The sequence below is a fragment of the Triticum dicoccoides genome, chromosome 4B, assembly GCF_002162155.2.
Source record: "Triticum dicoccoides isolate Atlit2015 ecotype Zavitan chromosome 4B, WEW_v2.0, whole genome shotgun sequence".
NCBI classification, from domain to species: Eukaryota; Viridiplantae; Streptophyta; class Magnoliopsida; order Poales; family Poaceae; genus Triticum; species Triticum dicoccoides.
The window spans coordinates 211866275-211873361 of NC_041387.1; positions in this window are offsets into that span (position 1 = coordinate 211866275).

Genomic DNA, 7087 nt, shown 5'->3' on the forward strand with positions numbered 1-7087 from the left:
ATTGTGTCCGGCTCTGTGAGATAACTTCCGCACACCATCGTAGAGGGCACAACACCCCTCAAATCTGATTTGCTAATAATTTTTCTTGCGGGGAGCCCTTGCATCATGGCCTGTCCAATACGAACCGGTTTTCTTGGCCTGCCTCGACACACGTTGCGAGGCGGTTTTATTGGCACGCCTTGGCAAAGCAAAGATCATGTTCCACTTATCACGGGATCCTCCATCAATACGAGCGCGTGCAACCCCACGGCGCCTATTGGTATGACTCCGTGTTTTTAGGTAAGTCCCGAGCGGTTACGCTGAGGACGCTTGACATTCACCCCCTTTATAGAGGGGCTGAGGCCTATCCCTCTTTTCTACCACGCTTGCACCTTTTCGCATCTCGAGTTCTAACACCCGAAGCCCAAGCTCAAGCACTTCAGATCTTCAATCATGTCCGGATCCAACCTTCAAGGTCGGTGGATGGCCTCCTCGGTCACAGAGGAGGACATCGTGAAGCTTAGGGAGGTCAGATATCTGACCGCCGACATCAAGCACAGGCTTCCTGCTCTAGGGCAGGTCATTCCTACTCCCGAGCCCAACGAGAGCGTCGTATTTGTTTCTCACTTCCTCCGCGGCTTAGGCTTCACCCTTGATCCCTTTGTGAGGGGGCTCATGTTCTATTACCGGCTAGATTTTCATGATCTAGCTCCGGATGCCATCCTTCACATCTCATCGTTCATTGTTGTGTGCGAAGCTTTTCTCCACATCACCCCACACTTAGGCTTATGGCTCAAGACCTTCAATGTGAAACTGAAGATGATTGAGAGGCGACACACGGAGTGCGGAGGTGTTGTAATAAGCAGGAACGCCGACGCCCCATGGCCAGAGGGCTCCTTCCCAGAGGTGTCCGATCTATGGCAGTGGAGGTGGTTTTACATCACGGCTCCCAGAGGCACAAAGTGGGTGGCTGCCCCCGACATCCGTTCGGGCCCTCCACCTCAACTGGCATCATGGGCCAATGTAGGACGGGATTGGGGGCCTGCTAATGATGTACCAACACTGCAGAGCCGCATTCGGGAGCTTCTTGCAAGGGACATTAGCCTTGTCAGCATAATTCAGGTAATGCTAGTCCGACGGATGTTGCCGTGCAAACGCTGGCCTCTCCGGATGTGGGAGTTCAATCTGGAAGGTCCGCGGACTATTCTGCACTTCTTCGGCATGACGCTCGAAGGGATGTGTAAGATATTCTTCGGACCACAAGTAAAGTGTCCGGACACCATCGAGGATGCGGGCCTGAGCTGCAACCGCCCAGATACCCAAGTAAGTAACCCAGAAACCGAACACTTTGTTTATATTTATCATAACATTATTCTGAAAATCCTCCGTGGCTAGGAATGGCTCAGCAAGGCGGAGAGAATCAGGTGTCCCGCGCCACTTCCTGAAGGCTCGTCTAGCCCCGCCATAGCCAAGATGCTTGGTCGTGTGCTAAGTAAAGTGCCCTCGGGGAAAGACAAAGGGAAGAATAGAGAAGCAGAACTTCACACATTGCACATCCAAACCGGGGGAATCCTACCTCCCCAAAGGAGGATAGTCGGGGAGGGGAATCTAAGGTCTCCTCCGAAGACTTGGAGACGGGGGTGCCCAGACAAGGGAAGAAAACTTCAGCAGGGGGCCCTGCCCCGAAAGGCGTCTTCGCCGCGCCATGCCCGCAAACGGGCTAGCCCTCAGCCAAGCTGTAAGTTAATCGTAAATACAAAGCTAGAGCTTGCTCCTGCGAGAACAGTAACCAAGATCCATTATTTGTAGTCCGGCTAGCAGCTCTTCCTGAATGAGTTCGTCTTCGGGGGATCTCCTTCCAGAGATGATGGAGAGTGAAACCCCACCAACCTCTCCGCCTCATGGGGCGGGCGACCATGAGGTGTCGTCACGGAGGAGTCCAGATTTGCCGAGGCCAGAAGCTAGTACTTCGGCCGCCCTGAGCCCGGAGCGTTCGGCTCCCACGGGGGGTGATAAGAAAGGTCCGGCACAGTTCGCCGACCGGCCGGATACGCTGACGGGCCTTCTGGAGCGAGTTGCTCTCTTAGAGGATCACTGTTCATTAATGAGCATGGTGCTTGACAAGATTTCATCCGCCACAAGCGAGTTGAATGAAGCTTTTACAAGCCTGGTCAGAGGCTTTGAGGTATGTAACGAAATACGTAATTCTTGATTGTGGCGCAGGCGCTAGGTGTGCTCCATATGGATAGTAGCCCCTGAGACTCTGGTTGCAGCCCAAGGCGGCAAATGGAGGATCACATCATTGAGTAATGATCACACTGTGTTTATGCACAGGTGGCTAAAGGTCCGGCAGCCGACCGGTCCGTTGAAGTCATCGAACTGAGGCGACAGATTGGAGTTATTGATGCCGATATCACACTTGTGAACGAGCGGCTTAACGAGGCATAAGGTATGTGCTCTGCTTTCTTTATTTGTTATAGGAAAAATTGAGAGGAGCATAATGTTAATGTGATATGCTTGGACTGCAGACGGAGCTGCTGCTATGGAAGGCCTGAGGGCGGAACTTGCCCTGGCCAAGGAACAAGCCCGGGCTAGCAATGTGGCTGCCCTAAAGGCGGCCGAAGAGTTGAGAGCCGAACAAGCTGCTCATTGCCGAGGCGAAGACAAAATAGCCGAGATGGCTGTGGAGCTGAAAAATGCCGCCGACCGGTATGAGATCCTTGAGAAAGAGAATAAGGCTAATTCGGCTGACATGAAGAAGGCACTTGATGCGGCCAAGGAGACGCGGTCCGAAATTAGGGATGCGTGGGAGGAGCTTCGACAGGCTGGAGAAATCGCGGATGTAAACCCCTATTTGTTGCGGATGAAGTTTTTAGATCCAAAGTATGCTCCTCTGGATCGACGCTGGAGCCCTGCAGACGCGTATGTGGATTTGGCGAAGAGTACGGCTTATGTGGCCAAGTTTTTCGAGAATCAAAAAGATAATGAAGTGGAAAAGCTTTTCTGGTCACAATTCAGTGCTCCAACGCGCCCATTGCCGTTGAGTGAGAGGATGGCTGTTGTGGCCGAGCTCCATAGGCTGTCCGGTCTTGCAATGCGGTCTGTAATAGACCATTCATGGCCGAAGGGGCCTAAGACGGACAGTTATTTTGGTTTAGTGCAATAATTCCTTGGTGCCGTATCATGGATCGATGCCATGAAGAGGTCAGCGTGCATAGAGAGTGCACGGATGGCTCTTGCCCATGTTAAAGCATATTGGACAAATGTGGAGGCCACCATCATTGTGACCTAGAATCCGGCGGGAGGCCAGGATCCGGCCGAGCACTACTTGGAGCAGGTAGCAGAAAGTGCTCGCTTAATAGAGGCTGAGTGCTCAAAGAATGTCATGTTCGAGTGACAAATCGTTTCATTGTAAAAACAATGTTATTTTAATTATGGAGGCTATGTTTATACTTTTCGCCCGAAAGTGTTATTGTGCCTCCTGTGCGGCCGTTTTATGTATATATGCAATTTTGAAAGTTAGCAGTCGTTGGCTTCAGCCCCCATGAATATAATGCGGGGGTGTTCGCAAAAATATGCGTAATCACACTTGATCCAACGTCTTGGTGCATTAAGGAGGTGATCGCACGTCGAACTAGGCAACTGGACTATATAGCTTTAAGACTTTCACTTAGCCATAGGAGTTTGATGGTGGGGCTACTATGTAGCCCCTGGTACTTTTGCGTGCATCCGAATACGGGCGCGTGTGTACATGACCGGGAAACGGTCCTTCGTTAATGCGGAGGAATCCTAAAGATTCCGCTAAGTCTTCGAGTGGTTGAATAGTCTCTCGCTATATCATGACAGACACTTTTCGGCTTTCCCTACTGAGGTGCTCATCCGGAATAACCAGGGCACAATCGCAGTAGTTCTCCTTTGGCCGCCTTAGCCGATAAGAACGGAACGTAAGGCGGCAAACCCAGGAGCCGGCAAACCCAACATTTGACCAAAGACATGATTCGGAGCTGATGCATATAAGGCCAAACTCGCGACGCCGAACACTCTCGAAGGTATTCGGAATTTATAACATATACTGGGATGAGTAATGCTTTTTATTATGAACCCTGTATTTCCAGGTACATGCATTAGTCTGTCGTGGCGAAATGCCAATAACGGCAGTATCATCTGTGGGTGTAGTACCCATGGGATGTGTAAGCAACAAGACACAATAAAGAAGGTTTACACAGGGGCTTAATCTAAAGAGAAACTTTGAGCGGGGCCCTGCTGCACGTCTGTGCCTTTGTCTCCGTTGTGCCGTGTCCTGGGAGGGTGTCACACGAATGGTGTCTGTAAAAAGGAAAACTCATGTAGAAGAGTATGACGTAAGCGTGCGAAGAGTTGGCTATCACCAATGGATAGTAAAAGTGTAAGACATTGCCCTGTTAATAAGGTCAAGCCAAGAGTTAGGACTTATTAAATATCTATAGCCCCTGGTGTCCTCTATGGGATTACATGTGTGGCGCCCAGATCAGGTTTATCTAGGCTGCCGGACTCGTCTAACCGTGTTCGTCGTCTTAACGACCAATCATGCTTTTTGGTATTAGAGGCCGCTTAGAGTCCGGCTGCTGGAGCCATCTCATACTCTTCTACGCGTAAGGAACGCTCTGTATTTCCATTGACGGTGATGACGCCACGTGGACCGGGCATCTTGAGTTTAAGGTAGGCGTAGTGCAGTACTGCGTTGAAGCGGCCGAAGGCCGTTCTCCCGAGCAATGCATGATAACCACTTCGGAGGGGGCGATGGTGAAGATTAGTTCTTCGCTTCTGAAGTTGCCTGGGGAACCGAATGTCACCTCTAGTAAGAGGGAGCCCCTACAGCGGGCTTCGACGCCTCGTATTACCCCTTCAAAGGAGGTGTTACTTTGGCTGATTCTGGATGGGTCTATCCCCATCCTGCGGACAGTGTCTTGGTATATTAGATTAAGACTACTGCCGCCGTCCATGAGGACGCGAGTGAGATGGTATTCGTCGATTATTGGGTTGAGCACCAAGGCAGCTGATCCTCCGTGCTGCGTACTAGTCGGGTAGTCCCTGTGATCGAAGGTGATCGGGCAGGCCGACCAGTGGTTAAGTTTGGGGGCGACGGGCTCTATAGCGTACGCGTCTCTGAGCGCGCGTTCGCGCCTTCTCGTGGGTATGTGAGTCGCGTGGATCATGTTTACTGTTTTTACCTCTGGTGGGAATTTTTTCTATCCCCCAGTGTTCGGCTGGCGAGGCTCATCCTCGTCTTCACTTGGTGTTTCCCTTCCCTTGTGTTAGGCATTTAATTTTCCGGCCTGCTTAAAGACCTACCATTCTCTATGAGTGTGGTTCGTAGGTTTTTCGGGGGTGCCATGAATTTGGCACAGTCTGTCCAGGACTTTGTTCAGGCCGGATGATCCCTCTTTGCTGCCTTTAGATGGCTTCTTTTGTTGACCGGGTCGAGATCCCCTGAATCCGGCGTTGACCGTTATGTTGTCCGGACTTTCTTCCTTGTTTCAATGTTTGTTTTGATTGCGCTCTGGCTTCCCGTTGCCATCCCTGATTTCGGATGTACTTGGGTCGCTGGTGCCTCTACGGGCCAACCAGCTGTCTTCACCCGCCCAAAAGCGGCTCATAAGGCTTGTTAAGGCTGCCATTGTCCTCGGCTTTTCTTGGCCGAGGTGTCTGGCGAGCCACTCGTCTCCGATACTGTGCTTGAAGGCCGCTAGGGCTTCGGCATCCGGGCAATCGACAATTTGATTCTTCTTAGTGAGGAATCTGTTCCAAAGCTTGTGGGCGGACTCTCCGGGCTGTTGAATTATGTGACTTAAATCATCCGCGTCGGGAGGTCGGACATAGGTCCCTTGAAAATTGGCCTTGAAAGCATCCTCGAGTTCCTCCCAACTTCCGATTGAATTTTCGGGGAGGCTTTTCAACCAGTGCGAGCTGGTCCCTTCAACTTGAGGGGAAGGTATTTGATGGCGTGGAGGTCGTCCCCACGAGCCATGTGTATGTGAAGGATAAAATCCTCAATCCAGACCCCGGGGTCTGTCGTTCCGTCATATGCCTCTATGTTCACAGGTTGAAAACCCTGTGGAAATTCGTGGTCCAGTACCTCTTCGGGAAGCACAGAGGGTGAGTAGCCCCTCTATATCTGGACGTGTTGTGGCATGCCGTCGGCTATTGTTGTGTTTGGTGCTGATTCTGAACTGGTACTCGATCAGTTTGATCGTTTTGGTGACCATAGTCCTGCGTCGGGGGGTGTCCTCTAGATCCGTAAATGGACCTCGTCGCGCTGACCTTTTTATCCAGGAGCTCACGTAAATCGTGTGCAGCGTCAGTAGCTATTTTACTACGGTTATGAAGTGGTTGGTCTGGCCTACTGGCCATATTGTTCTTCGGTGGAACGGCCTCGTCGTCGAATTCTGGCAGCAACTTGCGCTTTGGATAGCTCTTTGTGTGGCGATTGTCGCCGTACTTCTCTTTAGTGTCTAGCACTTTATTCCATCTGCGATTGAGTGTTTCCTGTGCGGCCTTAAGCCTTTGCTTCTGCTTTTTTAGACTTCTCGCAGCGGCCATAAGCTTTCTGTGGAGGTTATCTCGTTCCAAACGTGTTTCCGGGATGATGAATGCGTTGTCGTCCGGACTGTGCTCTTGTCCTGGGGTAGTTTGATGAGTTCGGCCTTCGGGATCACTGTGATCGGGCGTCTGCTCCGAGCTGTGTTTGGCATGACCTGTCTCATCCTGCTCCATCGCTGGGTCCATATGGTCGTTGTTGCCTTCGGAGTTGACTGGGGTGTCGATCTTTCTAGCGCTTTTATCGCTATTTTTACTATGGTTGGACTTGGAGCGGCGTCTGCACAGTCGTTTTTGCTTTTGTCCAGGTGTTTTATCCTCCGTTTTGTCGCCATCGTCCTCCTTAGGCATATCCACCATGTATATATCATATGATGAGGTGGCACTCCAGTGCCCCGTGGGTGGTGGTTCTCAATCGTCTCCTGCACCGACGTCCATACCATCGGTGTCATCAGAGTCAAAGTCAAGCATGTCTGTTACGTCGTCGACGGTGGCTATGAAGTGGGTGGTGGGTGGGCAACGAATTTCTTCG